The 19,664-nt window shown below is 38.9% G+C and overlaps 1 protein-coding gene across 1 annotated transcript in view; it reads right to left on the bottom strand.

Annotated features, from left to right (window-relative positions):
- SPATA31F3 (SPATA31 subfamily F member 3) overlaps positions 1–19,664 on the bottom strand; it is a 70,722-nt gene that overhangs the window by 50,589 nt on the left and 469 nt on the right. The gene's annotated exons all lie outside the window — the stretch shown is intronic.

Consider the following 19,664-nt stretch of genomic DNA (forward strand, 5'->3'; position numbering starts at 1 on the left):
TTAAGCTGGATCCAAGAGTTCAAGAATGTTCACAGTTCAATATGTACTGTGCTTATCATGTGCCATTTTATTTCCTAAATTATATATTGAATATGTTCCCTAATATTACTTATAATCCCATTGTCTTGGCTCAGATTCCAATCATTTCCTGGCTGGGCTACTGCAGCAGTTTCCTAACTCAAACCTCAGCCTCCTCTGCTATATTCTCCACACAGCTTCCAGAATGATGTTTCTAAAATCAAATTAGATCGTAGTACTCTCGAGCTTAAGGACTTCAGTGGGTTCACTATAGCCTACAGGACAGTCCCAATATTAGGCACAGTATAACAGAAACCTCATGCTTTGGCTCTTGCCTACCTATTCTCCAGCCACATCACTCATCACTCCCCAGCAGGTACCTACACCTCCCACACACTATCCCCAACTGTCTACCCCAACCCACTCTTATTCTTTCAACAAAATGTCAGCTGACCACTTAATATGTGCCAAGCAATGTTCCAAATAGTAGACATTATGTGACAAAAGACAAAAATCCCTGTTCCCATGGTACACAAATTCTCTTTCTACTCAAATGCCACCTTAAGCAAGATGCCTTTCTTTAGCACTTCCACAGAACTATATGAATATCCTTATGGTGCTGGAGAAGACTCTTGACAGTCCCTTGGACTTCAAGGAGATCAAACCAATCAACCCTAAAGAAAATCAATCCTGAATATTAATTGGAAGGACTGTTGCTGAAGCTGAAGCTCCAATACTTAGGCCATCTGATGTGAAGATCTGACTCGTTGGAAAAGATCCTGATGCTGGGCAAGATTGAAGGCAGGAGGAGAAGCGGGCAGCAGAGGATAAGATGGTGAGACAGCATCACCAACTCAGTGGACATACATTTGAGCAAACTACGGGAGATACTGGAGGACAGAGGAGCCTGGGGTGCTACAGTCCATGGGATCACAAAGAGTCAGACACAACTTAGCAACTGAAAAACAACAATATTACATTAGCACAACATGCTGTAATTACTGATGTACCTGAATGCAAGGGTAGATTAAGATTTTATGAGCCCTGAAGCTTATGCAATTTGGTTCTGTGTGTGAGAGGGCATCTTTAGGGAAAACAATTACTAGTCTAATATTGCTGTATCTTTTCCAGGGCCTTTCATTTCTATACCTCCCACTCTATAGTCATACTCTATGCCAGCTCAGAAAGTCCCTTCTCCCAAGTCTATTATCTTTGTTTACTGCTTGCTCACAAAGGCCAGTACAGAACAAGAATCTTGCCTAAGAGCTCTATCTACCTGTCTTCTCTCAGGGATGACAATGCCCAGGAGCTTGCTCTTGAGCTAGTGGATCACTAATTATAACACTTCATTCCAATTCTTACATGCTTTACGAGAAATAGGAATCATCTCCAAGCACCACTCACTGGCTCTCTGGAGGCTTCCAGACACTTCAATTAGTTTTCAGTCTACTCCCATCAGGCACAGGACCTCTTAAAGCAGATTAAGAACCTGTACAAGAGTGTTCCCAACAATCACCAAAGAACTTCAAAACTGTTTACAACAGGGGCTGTCACATGGACAAAGAGCAGACTGAGTCCAGACTTAGAAAAATTCTTTCTGGCTTCCTCAGTCAGTTTATATAAGACTTTAAGTCTACCTAAATCTGCAAGCTTCTTGGTCAAAAATTACTTTGTCTGCTTCCTCTGGAAGTATATATATATATATATATATTCTATTGATATTTATTTTATATATATATATATATTTCCTGAGCTGCCCCAAATCAGAAAATCAAAAAATTTTAGAGTAATAAGGGATGCAGAGTAAAATATATATATATTAATGTTTATGTATTTTTGGTTGTGCTGGATCTTCATTGCTATGTGCAGACTTTCTCTAGTTGGGGCGAACAGGAGCTTCTCATTTCAGTGGCATCGCTTGTTGAGGAACATGGGCTCTACAGCGCTGGCTCAGTAGTTGCGGCACACAAGCTTAGTTACTCCATGGCACGTGGAAACATCCTGGACCAGGGATTGAATCTGTGTCCCCTACATTGGCAGGCAGATTCTCAACCACTGGACTACCAGGGAAGCCCTTCAAAATATGTATTTTAGTATATATATATTATGTGCAAGCTCTTATGAGGAATACAAAGAGTAATATATGATACCAGTTCTCAAAGAACATACAAAAAAGTATTTCCATGGCCAGATTTTTCTTACATATATTGTTATTTTTTTTCCCTCCTTTCTCCAGCTCTCAACTGGATCTTAAACCCGTTTCACTAATAAGTTACATGCTTCTGGCACAAATTAGAAGTAAATGTAGGGGGAAAAAAAAAGCATACTTATCAACTAATCAGGTCAGGAAGCAACAGTTAGAACTGGACATGGAACAACAGACTGCTTCCAAATAGGAAAAGGAGTACGTCAAGGCTGTATATTGTCACCCTGCTTATTTCACTTAATATGCAGAGTACATCATGAGAAACACTGGGCTGGAAGAAGCACAAGCTGGAATCAAGATTGCCGGGAGAAATATCAATAGCCTCAGATATGCAGATGACACCACCCTAATGGCAGAAAGTGAAGAAGAACTAAAGAGCCTCTTGATGAAAGTGAAAGAGGAGACTGAAAAAGTTGGCTTAAAGCTCAACATTCAGAAAACTAAGATCATGTCATCTGGTCCCATCACTTCATGGCAAATAGATGGGGAAACAGTGGAAACACTGGCTGACTTTATTTTGGGGGGCTCTAAAATCACTGCAGATGGTGTCTGCAGACATGAAATTAAAAGATGCTTACTCCTTGGAAGGAAAGTTATGACCAACCTAGACAGCATATTAGAAAGGAGAGACATTACTTTGTCAACAAAGGTCCATCTAGTCAAGGCTATGGTTTTTCGAGTGGTCATGTATGGATGTGAAAGTTGGAATATGTAAAGAAAGCTGAGCGCTGAAGAATTGACGCTTTTGAACTGTGGTGTTGGAGAAGACTCTTGAGAGTCCCTCGGACTGCAAGCAGATCCAACCAGTCCATCCTAAAGGAGATCAGTCCTGGTGTTCACTGAAAGGACTGATGTTGAAGCTGAAACCCCAATACTTTGGCCACCTGATGCGAAGAGCTGACTCATTTGAAAAGACCCTGATGCTGGGAAAGATTGAGGGCAGGAGGAGAAGGGGACGACAGAGGATGAGATGATTGGATGGCATCACCAACTCAACAGACATGGGTTTGGGTGGACTCCAGGAGTGGGTGATGGACAGGGAGGTGTGGCATGCTGCAGTTCATGGGGTCGCAAAGAGTTGGACATGACTGAGAGACTGAACTGAACTGAACTATCAACTAATTTCCTAAATATTCAAACATACTCAAAGAGAGAAAACTGCCTTTTAATATCTTAGAAACAGGCCACTCATCCTAGAAATTAGCTAAGTTTCATTTGCTGGAATTTAAGCAACTGAGCTCTAAGGAATGACCAAGGATTTCTGTGGGCTTCCATGGCCTTAGCAGATCTGAATAACTGATGAATCCAACACTGCAAATAATTCAGTTTTGAGGCAAATAAAGAATTTCAGGGCATAAAAGAATATCTACCAAATATTTATGTTTGTGCCTTTGAGTACCCAATAGTCTCAAACATTGAGAATAAAACATGGTCTGTGTCCTTAAGAAACTCATGGTCTAGTAAGAGGCAGAAATCCAACAAATAATGAGATTATAAAATAGCAGAAATGATGACAGGAATAAGCACAGGGTGCTGCTGCTGCTGCTAAGTCGCTTCAGTCATGTCCGACTCTGTGCGACCCCATAGACGGCAGCCCACCAGGCTCCCCCGTCCCTGGGATTCTCCAGGAAGAACACTGGAGTGGGTTGCCATTTCCTTCTCCAATGCATAAAAGTGAAAAGTGAAAGGGAAGTCGCTCAGTCGTGTCCGACTCTTAGCGACCCCATGGACTACAGCCTTCCAGGCTCCTCCGTCCATGGGATTTTCCAGGCAAGAGTACTGGAGTGGGGTGCCATTGCCTTCTCCAAGCACAGGGTACTACATAAACCCAAAGGAAGAGTACTAACCTAACTGATGTGAAGGAAATAATATCTGGCCAAACTTTTAAAAGAAGGTTAAGTTTTAGACAACAAAACTGTGAGACAAGATAAGGCAGCATGCATACAGCAGTCAGGCTAACAATCAACAGAGAACAACTTTGGCTGATTTAATTAGAAAAGGAGTCTGTTGAAAAAATACTGTGTAGTTCAGTAAATACCTGGAAAGACTGATGACCCTAGATTTAAAAACAGATAGAGGTGGAGAAGGAAATGGCAGCCCACTCTAGTATTCTTGACGGGAAATCCCACGGAGAGAGTAGCCTCGCAGGGGGACATAAAAGAGTCAGACATGACTTAGTGAGTAAACAACAACAAAAATAATAGTGCTTAGCAGAATAAAGCTTTAATAACAACAGGAAAAAAAAAAACAGAGGGCTTCCCTGGTGACTCAGTGGTGAAGAATCCACCTGCCAAATGCAGGAGACACAGGTTCCCTGCCTGATCCAGGAAGATCCCACCTGCCATGGAGCAACTAAGCCCATATGCCACAACTACTGAGCCTGTGCTCTGGAGCCCAGGAGCCACAACTGCCAAGCCCATGTGCTGCAACCACCAAAACCTGCAAGACCTAGAGTCTGCTCCGCAACAAGAGAAGCCGGTGCACTGCAACTAGAGAGTAGCCCCCGCTCACCACAACTAAGAGAAAAGCCCGAGCAGCAAGGAAGACCCAGCACAGCCAAAAATAAATAGATTTTTTTTGATTAAAAAAAAATTCCAGCATTAACCCATTAAATAAGAAAACAGATGAAAACAAAAGGATACTTCACAGAGTAAACATAGCCAAAATCACACATAACCAGTCCAATGAAGAGGCTGGTGCTGCTGTCATTGAACCCTGGATGCTTCAGCTAAAATTGCCAATGTTGCTGTACTAAATACCATACATTGGAAATGGACAGTGGATGCTAGCAGTGGATACCGAATGTCCAGCTAAGCATTGGTTGCCCTATTGGCAAAGTTCAAGACTCATAAAACTGGTGATTCCTAAACCATAGGAAGGAGGTTTCAATGCTGATTATTAAAAAAGAGTCACTATAGGACTTCCCTATAGTGGAGAGGAATCCTACAGTCAATGAAGGGGACACGGGTTTGATCTCTGGTCCAGGAAGATTCCACGTGCCTTGGAGCAACTAAACCCCTGCACCACCATCAAAATGAGAAGCCCATTCACCACAACCAAGAATTGCCCCAGCTCATCACAACTAGAGAAAGCCCATGCAAGGCAACACAGACCCAGTGCAGCCAAAAATAAAATAAATAAATAAATTTTTTTTAAAAAAGTCACTACAGCAGCATTCTAAGGAGATGAGAAGGCAAGAGAAAAGGCACAGGTAAACGCTTGTACTGGAAAAGAATGATCCTAAATCAACACCCTAAGTTTTAAACTCAAGGAAATAGGAAACAATGAGCAAACTAAATCCAGAGCTAGCACAAGAAAGGAAATAAGGAACATAATAGAAATCAATAAAATAGAAAACAATGAAGCAAATCAACAAAATCAAAAGAACAAACCTGACAAACTGTCAACTAGATTCACCAAAAAGAGGTAAGCAGAACAAATTTCTAAAGTAGAAATAAAAGAGATGTCACCAGCAACCTTAGAGAAATTAAAAGAATTATAAAGGAATGTTATAAACAACTTTATGACAATAACTTGGACAATTTATACAAAACAGACAAATTCCTAGTAAGATACATATTATAAAAAAATCACTCAAAAAGAAATGGAAAGTCCAAATAGATCCATAACAAGTAAAGAAATTGAATAAATAATTTAAAATCTCTCAACAAATAAAAGCCAAGGCCCAGATAAACTTTCAAATGTGAATTCTATCAAAGTTTAAAGAGTAAATATCAGTCTTTCCCAAACTCTTCAGAAAATAGTAGAGGAAAGATCACGTCCCAACCCATTGTGTTAACTCAGCATTACCATGATAGAAATACTGGACAAAGACATCAAAAGAAAAATAAATCATAAACCAACTTTCCTCATAAATATAAAAATTCTCAACAAAATAACAGGCAACTGAATTCACCAAAATATAAAAAGGATTAAAAAACATGGTCAGGTGGGATTTATCTCAGAAATATGAGATTTATTTAACACATAAAGTTAATTAATGTAATATCCCATTGGGGCTTCCCTGCTGGCTCAGATGGTAAAGAATCTGCCTGTAATGCAGGAGACCCAGATTCGATCCCTGAGAATGGAAGATCTCCTGGAGAAGGGAATGACTACCCACTCCAGTATTCTTGCCTGGAAAACTCCATGGACAGGTAGGCTACAGTCCATGGGATCACAAAGAGCTGAAGAGTTGGACATGACTGAGCGACTAACACACACACACACACATACCCATTAATTGAATAAAGGACAAAAAACTACATGATCTCCTTAACAGACACAGAAAGAACATTTAACAAACTCCAACCCCAATTCATGAAAAAAATTTTCAACAAACCAGGAAGAGATGAGAATTTCCAGCCATGAAATTAAAAGATGCTTGCTTCTTGGAAGGAAAGCTATGACAAACCTAGACAGTCTATTAAAAAGCAGAGACATCACTTTGCCAACAAAGGTCCATATAGTCAAAGCTATGGTTTTTCCAGTAGCCATGTACAGATGTGAGAGGTGGACCATGAATAAGGCCGAGTGCCGAAGAATTTATGCTTTCGAGTTATGGTGTTGGAGAAGACTCTTCAGGGTCCCTTGGACTTCAAGATCAAACCAGTCAATTCTAAAGGAAATCAATCCTGAATATTCATTGGAAGGACTGAGGCTGAAGCTGAAGCTCCAATATTTTGGCCACCTGATGCAAAAATCTCACTTACTGGAAAAGATCCTGATGCTAGGAAAGATTGAAGGCAGGAGGAGAAGGGGGCAACAGAGGATGAGATGGTTGGACAGCATCATCAATTCAATGGACATGAGTTTGAGCAAAATCTGGGGACAGTGAGGGACAGGGAAGCCTGTCACGCTGCAGTCCATGGGGTCACAAAGAGTTTGACACTACTTAACAACTAAACACCAACAACAATAAATGGCAGTTTTCCCAAATGACGAAGTGGTAAAGAATCTGCCTGCCAATGCAGGAGATAGAAGAGACACAGATCCCTGGGTCTGGAAATGGCAACCCACTCTAGTATTCTTGCTGGAAAACTCCATGGACAGAGAATTGACAGAAGAACCTGGAGGGTCTACAGTCCATGGGGTTGCAAATGAGCACACACAGCACACAGGATAAATGGTGTCTGTGGAAAACCCATAGACAATATCATCTTTATGGAGACTATGAAATACTGAATAATTTTCTCCTAAAATCAAAAGCAAGGAAATGTCTGCTCCCACCACTTCTGTTCAACATTGCACTGATGATTCTAGCCACTGCAACAAGGAATAAAAAGAAATAAAAGGCATCTCTATAGGGAAGGAAGATGTAAAACTGTCTTCATTCCCTAATAACATGACGTTGTATGTTAAAAAAAAAAAAAACATGAAATTTTAAAAAAAAACCACACACACATACAAAAACTCATAGAACTAATTAGTTCAGAAGGTCATCAGATTCAAGATTATACAAAAATCAACTGTGTTTTTAAATACCAGCAATGAGTAATCCAAAAATTAAATTAAAAACACAATTCTTAGGATTAAACAAAATAAATACAAGAGCTATACACAGGAAACTACAAAATACTTCTGAGATAAAAATCTAAATAAACGGAGAGACGTTTCATGTTCACAGATTAGAAGACTAAATACTATTATATATCAATTCTCTCTAAATCTATAGATTCAATGCAATTCCTATTAAAATACAAGCTGTCTTGTTTCAGAAACTGACAAATTGATGTTAAATTTTATATGGAAATTCAAAGGACAGAATAAACAAAACATGTTGAAAAAGAACAAACTTACATTTTCTAATTTCAAAACTTAACACAAAGTAACAGTAATCAAAATAGCATGATACTGGCATGACAGTGACATAGATCAATAAAACAGAACTGAGAGGCTAGAAATATATCCTTACACATATAGCCAACTTATTTTTGACAAAGGTACCAAGCAATGTAATGAAGAATAAACTGTCTTTTCAACAAATGGTGCTGGGACAATTGGATAGCTGGAAAATTGGAAAAGATGAGTTAATATCCTTGCCTCACATAATATGCAAAAATTCAACTTGGACCACAGACCTAAATAAACAATGTAAAGCTATAAAATTTATAGGAGAAAACCTTCATAACCATGGATCAGGTAAAAAGTACCTAAAACATAAGCATACCATAACAACACCAAAAATATAATTCAGAAGAGAAAATATTGCTAAAGTGGACTTAATCAAAATTTAAAAGTTATATAATAAAAGTTAAGCAATAAAACAAGGAAGAGACAAGCCATAGTCTGACAGAAAATATCTGTAAATTAGATGTCTGACAAAGGACTTGTATCCAGAATATACAAAGAACTCAATAAGAAGACAACACAATTTTAAAATGAGCAAAAGATTTTGTTTTACATTTTGGAAGATGTATATATATGGCCAATAACTACATGAAAGAATTCTCAACATCTTTAGTAATTAGGAAAATTAAAGTTAAAACCACAATAAGATACCACTTACCATCTATTAAAATGTCTATAGTCAAAAAGACAACAAAAAGTGTTGAAGAATATGCAGATAAACTGGAATCCTCAAACATTGCTGGGGAGAATGGTATAGCCATCTAAGAAAAGAGTGTGCAGTTTCTTTAAAACTTAAATATAAATGTATCTTGCGGTACAAGTCGCTCAGTCATGTCCGACTCTTTGCAACCCCATGGACTATACAGCCCATGGAATTCTCCAGGCCAGAATACTGGAGCGGATAGCCATTCCCTTCTCCAGGGGATCTTCCTAACCCACCAATCGAACCCAGGTATCTTATGTCCCAGTAATTCCACTCCTCATTATCTATCTAGGAGAAGTGAAAATATATGTCCACACAAAGACTGTATTCATAGCAGCATTATATTCATAATAGCCAGAAACCTGATATAAACCAACTTCCATTTGCTGGTGAATAGTTAAACAAAAAATAGGGTATATGCAATTGATTACTAGGAAATAAAAAGGAAAGAAGTGATATGTTATAACATGCATGAACCTCAAAAACATGCTAAATTTAAAAAGCCAAGTATAAAACATCATATATTATATAATTACATTATATCAATTCCATTATATCAAATGTTCAGAAAAGGTAAATCTATACAGACAGAAGGCAGATTTGTAGTTGACTGGGGGTAGTAAATCAGATTGATTATATTCTTTGCAGCCAAAGATGGAGAAGCTCTACACAGTCAGCAAAAACAAGACTGGGAGCTGACTGTGGCTCAGATCATGAACTCGTTACTGCCAAATTCAGACTTAAATTGAAGACAGTGGGGGAAACCACTAGATCATTCAGGTATGCCTAAATCAACTCCCTTATGATTATACGGTGGAAGTGAAAAATAGACTTAAAGGACTAGATCTGATAAAGTACCTGATGAACTATGGACAGAGGTTCATGACATTGTACAGGAGACAAGACCACTCCTAAGAAAAAGAAAACAAAAAAAGAAAAATGGCTGTCTGAGGAGGTCTTACAAATAGCTGTGAAAAGAAGAGAAGTGAAAAGCAAAGGAGAAAAGGAAAGATGTACCCATCTGAATGCAGAGTTCCAAGGAATAGCAAGGAGAAATAAGAAAACCTTCCTAAGTGATCAATGCAAAGAAATAGAGGAAAACAATAGAACGGGAAAGACTAGAGATCTCTTCAAGAAAATCAGAGATACCAAGGGGACATTTCATGCAAAGATGGGCTCAATAAAGAACAGAAATGGTATGGATTTAACAGAAGCAGAAGATATTAAGAAGAGGTGGCAAGAATACACAGAAGAACTGTACAAAAAAGATCTCCACAACCCAGATAATCACAAAGGTGTGATCACTCACCTAGAGCCAGACATCCTGGAATGTGAAGTCGTGGGTCTTAGGAAGCATCGCTATGAACAAAGCTAGTGGAGGTGATGGAATTCCAGTTGAGCTATTTCAAATCCTGAAAGATGATGCTGTGAAAGTGCTGCACTCAATATGTCAGCAAATTTGGAAAACTCAGCAGTGGCCAAAGGACTGGAAAAGGTCAGTTTTCATTCTAATCCCAAAGAAAGGCAATGCCAAAGAATGCTCAAACTACCACACAATTGCACTCATCTCACACGCTAGTAAAGTCATGCTCAAAATTCTCTAAGCCAGGCTTCAGCAATATGTGAACCATGAACTTCCAGATGTTCAAGCAGGTTTTAGAAAAGGAAGAGGAACCACAGATCAAATTGCCACACCCGCTGGATCATCAAAAAAGCAAGAGAGTTCCAGAAAAACATCTATTTCTGCTTTATTAACTATGCCAAAGCCTTTGAATGTGTGGACCACAATAAACTGTGGAAAATTATTCAAGAGATGGGAATACCAAACCACCTGACCCACCTCTTCAGAAACCTGCATGCAGGTCAGGAAGCAACAGTTAGAATTGGACATGGAACAACAGACTGCTTCCAAATAGGAAAAGGAGTACGTCAAGGCTGTATATTGTCACCCTGCTTATTTAACTTATATGCAGAGTACATCATGAGAAACACTGGGCTGGAAGAAGCACAAGCTGGAATCAAGATTGCCGGGAGAAATAACAATAACCTCAGATATGCAGATAATACCACCCTTATGGCAGAAAGTGAAGAGGAACAAAAAAGCCTCTTGATGAAAGTGAAAGAGAAGACTAAAAAAGTTGGCTTAAAGCTCAACATTCAGAAAACTAAGATCGTGGCATCTGGTCCCATCACTTCATGGCAAATAGATGGGGAAACAGTGGCTGACTTTACTTTTCTGGGCTCCAAAATCACTGCAGATGGTGATTGCAGCCATGAAATTAAAAGACACTTACTCCTTGGAAGGAAAGTTCTGACCAACCTAGACAGCATATTAGAAAGGAGAGACATTACTTTGTCCACAAAGGTCCATCTAGTCAAGCCTATGGTTTTTCCAGTGGTCATGTATGGGTGTGAGAGTTGCACTATAAAGAAAGCTGAGTGCCGAAGAATTGATGCTTCTGAACCGTGGTGTTGGAGAAGACTCTTGCGAGTCCCTTGGACTGCAAGCAGATCCAACCAGTCCATTCTAAAGGAGATCAGTCCTGGGTGTTCATTGAAAGGACTGATGTTGAAGCTGAAACTAATACTTTGGTCACCTGATGTGAAGAGCTGACTCATTTGAAAAGACCCTGACGCTGGGAAAGATTGAGGGCAGAAGGAGAAGGGGATGACAAAGGATGAGACGGTTGGATGGCATAACCAACTCAATGGACATGAGTTTGTGTAAACTCCAGGAGTTGGTGATGGACAGGGAGGCCTGGCGTGCTGCAGTTCACAGAGTTGCAAAGAGTCAGACACGACTGAGCAACTGAACTGAACTGGGGGTAGTAACTTCAAATTGGCAGGAAGGATCTTTCTGTGGTGGTAAAACTATTCTGAAACTGAACTGTGGTGATGGTTATACAAAATTACAATTCAAAATCATTGAATCGTACACTTAAGTAAATTCTATGGTATGCAAATTCTCAAAGATGTTAGAAACAACTGCAGAATGATTTAATACAGAATATAAGGAAAGGAGGAGACCTAAATCCACATATCAACAATTCTGTTCAATATAAGTAGTATAAACACATCAACTGAACAAAAGAATTTGTCAGATTGGATAAAAACAGTAACCAACTTCCCTGGTGGCTCAAACGGTAAAGAATCTGCCTGCAATGTGGGAGACCTGGGTTAGATCCCTGGCTTGGGAAGATCCCCTGGAGAAAGAAATGGCAACCCACTCTAGTATTCTTGCCTGGAGAATCCCCACGGACAGAGGAACCTGTCAGGGCTGCAGTACACGGGGTCACAAAGAGTCAGACACAGACTGAGCAACTAAGCTCGCACATATGCTATCTATAAGAAATCCACTTTAAATAATAAGATATACATAAATAAAAAGTTAACAGATGAAAATATAAATACCATGGAAACACGAATCAAAACAAAACCAAAGTAGGGACTTCCCTGGTGGTCCAGTGGTTAAGTATAATGCAGGGAACACAAGTTCTACAGGGTCACTCGTTTGATTCCTGATCCAGGAACTAAGGTCCCATATGCCATAGGGCAACTAAGCCTGTGCACCACAACTACTGAGTCCATATTCCACAACTAACTAAGTCCATACAACCCAGAGTCTGTGCTCCACACACAAAAGAAGACACTGCAGTAAGAAGCCCACACACTGCAACTAAAGAGTAGCCCCCACTCGCCACAGCTAAAGAAAGCCCATGAACAGCAACGAAGACCCAGAGCAACCAAAAATAAATAAATAAATAAATAATTTTTAATTAAAAAAAATTTTACCTATAAAAAGAAAACTAATGTGGCTATACTAATGTCACATAAAGTAAACTTCAGAACAAGGACCACTACCAGGAATAAAGAGCTACATTTTGTAATGATAAAAGAGTTAATTCACAAAGGCAGCATCGCAATGCTAAATGTATATGCACCTAACAACTGGTACTCAAAATACACAAAGCAAAACTAGTATTACTAAAAGTCAAATTCGCAAGGAAACACTACTCTCTCAGTAATCGATAGAACAAGCAAACAGAAAATCACAGATATAAAAGACCTGAACAATACTGTCAACCAATTTGACCTAACTGACATTCATAGAGTACTTCAGCTAACAAAATTCTTTTAAAGTATGCATGAAAGGTTCACCAAGGTAGACCATATTTCTAGGCCATAAAATAAAAGTTAATGAATTTAAAAGCTATGAAGTCATACAGAATACATTCTTGAACCATAATGAAATAAAATAGAAATCAATGACAGAAAGACACATGGGGAAATCCTAAGATAACTGGAAACTAAAGATACTACAAATAACCCATGTATCGCAGCCTAAGTCTTAAGGGAAATGACAAAATATTTTTTAATTGAATGAAAATGAAAATATGACATTTTAAAGTTTGGGGATATTTATATTAGTAAGAAAGAATGTTCTGAAATTAGATATTGGTAAGCATTGTATGACACTATGAATATACTGAAAACCACTGAATTACATAAAGAGGTTGAATTTTATGGTATGTGAGTTATATCTCAATTTAAAAACATTGAAGAGAGAAGAAAGATCTCAGACCAAACTTTTAAGATTCCACCTTAAACTAAAAAAAAGAAAAACCAAATCCAAACAAAACAAAAAGAAAATAGTAAAAATAAGATTTGAGTTTGATAAAATCACAAATAGAAAAACAATAGAGAAAATAATGAAAACAAAAGTTGATTTTTTGAAATGATTAATAAAATTGACAAATCTCTAGACAAACTGACCAAAGGGATTAAAAAACAACAACAAAACAAACTCCCATTATCTGGAATAAAATAAGGGACACCACTACAGGAACTACAGATGTTAAAAAGGATAAGGAAATATTATGACCAATCTGCCCATTGTATTAGTTTTCTATGTTCTTTAACAAACTACCATAAGCATAGTGGTTTAAAACAACACATTTATTATCTCACATTTTAGAGTTCCCACATGGTTTAGCAACATGCTATATTTAGGGTTTCAAGAGGCTGCAATCAAGGTGTTGGTTGGGCTGTGTTTTCAAATGGAGGTCTGACTGGTTAACAAGCAGAATAATGACCTCTGAAATACACCAACCTAATTCCGGGATCCTAATCCCTAGAATCTGTAAATATGTTATCTTACATGCAAATATGCAGGCTTCAGCAATACGTGAACCGTGAACTCCCTGACGTTCAAGCTGGTTTTAGAAAAGGCAGAGGAACCAGAGATCAAATTGCCAACATCTGCTGGATCATCAAAACAGCAAGAGAGTTCCACAAAAACATCTATTTCTGCTTTATTGACTGTGCCAAAGCCTTTGACTGTGTGGATCACAATAAACTGTGGAAAATTATTCAAGAGATGGGAATACCAGACCACCTGACCTGCCTCTTGAGAAACCTATATGCAGGTCAAGAAGCAACAGTTAGAACTGGACATGGAACAACAGACTGGTTCCAAATAGGAAAAGGAGTACGTCAAGGCTGTATATTGTCACCCTGCTTATTCAACTTTTATGCAGAGTAGAGAAATGCGGGCTGGAAGAAGCACAAGCTGGAATCAAGATTACCGGGAGAAATATCAATAACCTCCGATATGCAGATGATACCACCCTTATGGCAGAAAGTGAAGAAGGAACTAAAAAGCCTCTTGATGAAAGTGAAAGTGGAGAGTGAAAAGGTGGTTTAAAACTCAACATTTAGAAAACTTAGATCACGGCATCTGGTCCCATCACTTCATGGCAAATAATGGAAACAGTGAGAGACTTTATTTTCTCAGGCTCAAAAATCACTGCAGTTGGTGACTGCAGCCATGAAATTAAAAGACGCTTGCTCCTTGGAAGAAAAGCTAGGACCAACCTAGACAGCATATAAAAAGCAAAGACATTACTTTGCCAACACAGGTCCATCTAGTCAAAGATGTGGTTTTTCCAGTAGTCATGTATAGATGTGAGTGTTGGACTATAAAGAAAGCTGAGCACAGAAGAATTGATGCTTTTGAACTGTGGTGTTGGAGAAGACTCTTGAGAGTCCTTTGGACTGCAAGGATATCCAACCAGTCCATCCTAAAGGAAATCACTCCTGAGTATTCATTGGAAGGATTGATGTTGAAGCTGAAACACCAATACTTTGGCTACCTGATGTGAAAAACTGACTCATTTGAAAAGACCCTGATGCTGGGAAAGATTGAAGGTGGAGGACAAGGGGACAACAGTGGATGAGATGGTTGGATGGCTTCACCGACTCAATGGACATGAGTTTGAGTAAGCTCCAGGAGTTGGTGATGGACAGGGAAACCTGGCGTGCTGTAGTCCACAGGGTCACAAAGAGTTGGACAAGACTGAGTGACTAAACTGAACTGAACATGCAGAGCAACTCTGCAGGTATGATTAAATTAAGGGTCTTAAACTGGAGATTATACTAGATTATCTGGGTTGCTGCTGCTGCTGCTGCTAAACGGCATCAGTCATGTCCGACTCTGTGCGACCCCATAGACGGCAGCCCACCAGGCTCCGCTGTCCCTGGGATTCTCCAGGAAAGAACACTGGAGTGGGTTGCCATTTCCTTCTCCAATGCATGAAAGTGAAAAGTGAAAGTGAAGTCACTGAGTCGTGTCCAACTCTCAGTGACCCCATGGACTGCAGCCTACCAGGCTCCTCCGTCCATGGGATTTTCCAGGCAAGAGTACTTGAGTGGGATGCCATTGCCTTCTCCAGATTATCTGGGTTGGCCCAGTGTAATCACAAAGGTCTATATAAGAGAAAAAAGCATGCAGGTGAGTCAGAGAAGGAGCTGTGACAGTGAAATAAGAAGTCAGAATAATGCAGTATGAGAAAGAATCGTCTAGCCATTGCTGGTTTTGAAGACAAAGGAAGAAGCCAGAAGCCAAAGGATATACATGGCCTCCAGAAGCTGGAAAAGGCAAGGAATGGATTCTTCCCCATATCCTTCAGAAGGAATATAGCCCAGCTGACCTCAATGTTTAGCCCCACAAGATTCATTTTGGATTCATCCTCAGAATTATGAGATAATAAATTTGTATTGTTTCAAGCCAATAAGTTTGTAAAAATCTGATACAGCAATAGAAGACTAATACCATCGAGGAAAAGCATTCTCCCTAAGTCAGACAAAGACAGGTAACATATGATATTGCTTACTTAAAGAATCTTAAAAAAAAAAAATGGTATAAATTTACAAAACAGAAATACAGTCACAGATGTAGAAAAAAAAAACTTATGGTTACCAAGAGGGAAATGAGGGGAGGATAAATTGAGAGATTGGGATTGACACATACATACTACTACACGTAAAATAGATTAACTAATAAGAACCAACCTTATAGCACAGGGACCTCTACTCAGTACTCTGTAGTGACCTGTATGGGAGCAGAATCTAAAAAAGAGTGGATATACGTATACCTATAACTGATTCACTTTGCTGTACAGCAGAAACTAACACAACATTGTAAATCAACCAGATTCCAATAAAAATTACTTAAAAAAGAAAGAGAATACACTTCCAAGCTCACTCAGACTATTGGCAAAATTTATTTCCTGTGGGTATAAGGCTGAAGGCCCTGCATTCTTGCTGGCTATTGGCTGGAGGCTATCCAGCTCCTAGAGGCTTCCTTAAAATGATAAAGAACTTCTACACAAAACCTACAATTAACATACTTAATGTTGAATAACAAATCACTGCAGATGGTGACTGCAGCCATGAATTAAAAGACGCTTGCTCCTTGGAAGAAAAGCTATGACAAACCTAGACAGCATAATAAAAAGCAGAGACATTACTTGGTCAACAAAGGCCCATCTAGTCAAAGCTACGGCTTTTAGAGTAGTCATGTATGGATGTGAGAGTTGGACCATGAAGAAGGCTGAGTGCTGAAGAATTGATGCTTTTGAACTGTGGTGTTGGAGGAGATTCTTGAATAGATCTTGGAGGGGATTCTTGCAGTCCCCTTGGACTGCAAGGAGATCAAACCAATCAATCCTAAAGGAAATCAACCTTGACTATTCATTGGAAGGACTGATGCTGAAACTGAAGTTCCAATACTTTGGCCACCTGATGCAAAGAGCCGACTCATTGGAAAAGACCCTGATGCTGAGAAAGACAGAAATCAGGAGGAAAACGGGGCGACAGAGGATAAGATGGTTGGATGGCATCACCAAGTCAATAACATGAGTTTGAGCAAGCTCCAGGAGATGGTGAAGGACCAGGAAACCTGGCATGCTGCAGTCTGTGGGTTGCAAAGAGTCAGACACTACTGAGCAACTGAACAACAACCCTCTTCCACTGGAAGTCACCAACAGGATATAGAAAGGACAAAAATTGTTCAGTGGCATTCTCATCACTTCCTCCTCCTCCACCAGTCTCTTTAATATTCCAACAGGTTTTTTATCTACAGCTAAGGAGAAATTACCCTTATTCTCATGTTTATATTTCAAAATTTCATTAAAACTAGTGACAAAGGTCATATGCACTCTCACCCAGTCCTTTATCTAAAAGACAGTACCTCTAAATGCGTGGGGTGGTCTTTAACATGCTACTTCCTGCTCAAAAACTTGTAGGTGTTTTTCCTATTACCTAACACATTAAAGCATCTGAGTATTTTGAGTTCCTTCCTTATCAAATAGCCCCTTTCCAACTTTTGCAACTCCTTATTTATTAAACATTTGCTGAACATACAATGATCTCTACTTTCTAGATAATAACATGAATATGATGACCGCATTTGTCAATCTCATTGACAAGAACTTGTGGCCATAATGAAATCAAATATTTGAACTCATACCATCCCAGAACACTTGCGGCATGTTTGCCTCAATGAGATATCTCACATATGCACACAAAGTTAAAACACCATCTCTATCTTGCAAGAGTAGGTCTGTGTGGTACAGGCTACTCCACAGCAACCTCTGACCCTGCTCAGAGTCCCGTCTGCCTCTAGACCTACCTTGTTCAATCCCACCTTGCTTTCCTTTTGCTATTCCTTTGACCTTGAAAATCTTACCTTGTGCATCATCATTCTATTCTGTGCCCCCCACTTCGGAGATAAGGTAAACATCTTCAAAATGTTTGTGCTCACCAATGTGCTCTCCTTTCTTTAAATAACTCTTGCAACATAACAAAAAGTTGTCTCTTCCGAGTATGAGAACTTTGCATGTAATTGTTCCCCTTTTTTTCCTTTCTACATGTAATTTTCTTTTAAAACTAAAGGAATTTTATAAACTTTTATACTGTCTGTAATACTTTAATATCAACAGTAAGTTAAATGAAAATTATGAGTTTTCCAAGGGGCACTAGTGGTAAGTAAAGAACCCACCTGCCAACGCAGGAGACGTAAGAAATGAGGGCTCCATCCCAGGGTTGGGAAGATCCCCTGGAGAAGGAAATGGCAACCAACTTCAGTATTCTTGCCTAGAGAATCCCATGGACAGAGGAGCCTGGCAGGCTACAGTCCATAAGATCTCAAAGAGTAGGACAGGACTGAAGCGACTGAAGGAAATACACAAGTGTTTTCCTTAACCCAAGCACTTCCATTCACAAGGTAATCTGTCCCGCTAATCCTTGGAACTTTCACTGCATTTCATTCCTCTACTGAGCACATCGCATTTTTTGTTTTGCATTATGGTTCTCTGTCAATTATGTTTCCTCTGTGCGATCACATCTCCTTGAAAGAAAGAACTGTGTCTTACTCTAATTTACACCCCTTCTAGTTCTCAGCAAGAGACACTTTTTTCTTAAATGAAGGAAGGAATGAACCAACAAAGATTTATATAGTGATACTATTACAGCCTCATCTCCCATTTAAGCCTGTCGAACTGCCTAGAAATAAAACACTTACTGAAAACTGTTCGGAGAACACTGTCTGTGAAATCACTATTACAATGTAATTCTAAAGAAGGTTTGGGACCCCCAGACTATATGTAAAGCTCTCTTCTCTTTCATGTTACCAAGCAAAAAAAAAAAAAAAAGAGAAACAAGTACTAATTTTAGAATTCTGTATATTAATGATTAGCAGCCAGTTCTTTCTTAGTGGCAGTACAGTTAAATAGTTAGGAATTTGGGGTCTGATGTCAGAATACCTGGATTTCAATCTCACTTCTACCACATATTAGCTATGGGACCTTAAGAAAGTTATTTAACATCTTTGTGCCTCATTTTCATCACCAGCAAAAGGTAGAAACAATACAGAATCTCAAAGGGATGGTGTGAAAATTAATGATTTAATATATTTAAAGAGTTTAAAATAGTATCTGGCACTTTGCTGAAAAGTCATAGCAATATGTAGTACTTTTTTCTTTTTTTAACTTTTTATTTTATACTGCAGTACGGTTGATTAACAATGATGTTTTAATTTCAGGTGTACTGCGAAGTGATCCATTTATACATGTATCCTTTTTCAAGTTCTTTTCCCATTTAGGTTGTTACATAATATTGAGCAGAGTTGCCTGTGCTCTATAGTAGGTCCTTGTTGGTTACCCACTTTAAATATTTATCTTATATTCCCTATTGGTAAGTTTCATGACATTAAGAACAAACTGAATTCTTTTTTGGAGGGTCTCCTACAGTACATAACAGAACGAAACAAACACTAGATGTTCAAAAAATGTGAATTGTATTTGAGATGTAGAGAGTCAATGCACATGAAAATGAACGTAGGTTAAAAATGTAAACACAATTTAAATAAAAAGTTTTGGCATTTCATTTGCATATTTTCAGTTATTTTTTTACAATTAGTGCTAGGGGCTTTATGACTCGGTTTTTTCCTAGCGCTCTTCAGAGCGTGGTGTTTAGTGAAGTACTTGTCAGAACTGGCCTCCTGACAAGCTGTCTATTCAAAGAGTCTGAGTTATGAGGTGGCTGCAG

Source organism: Budorcas taxicolor, chromosome 8, assembly GCF_023091745.1.
Source record: "Budorcas taxicolor isolate Tak-1 chromosome 8, Takin1.1, whole genome shotgun sequence".
NCBI classification, from domain to species: domain Eukaryota; kingdom Metazoa; phylum Chordata; class Mammalia; order Artiodactyla; family Bovidae; genus Budorcas; species Budorcas taxicolor.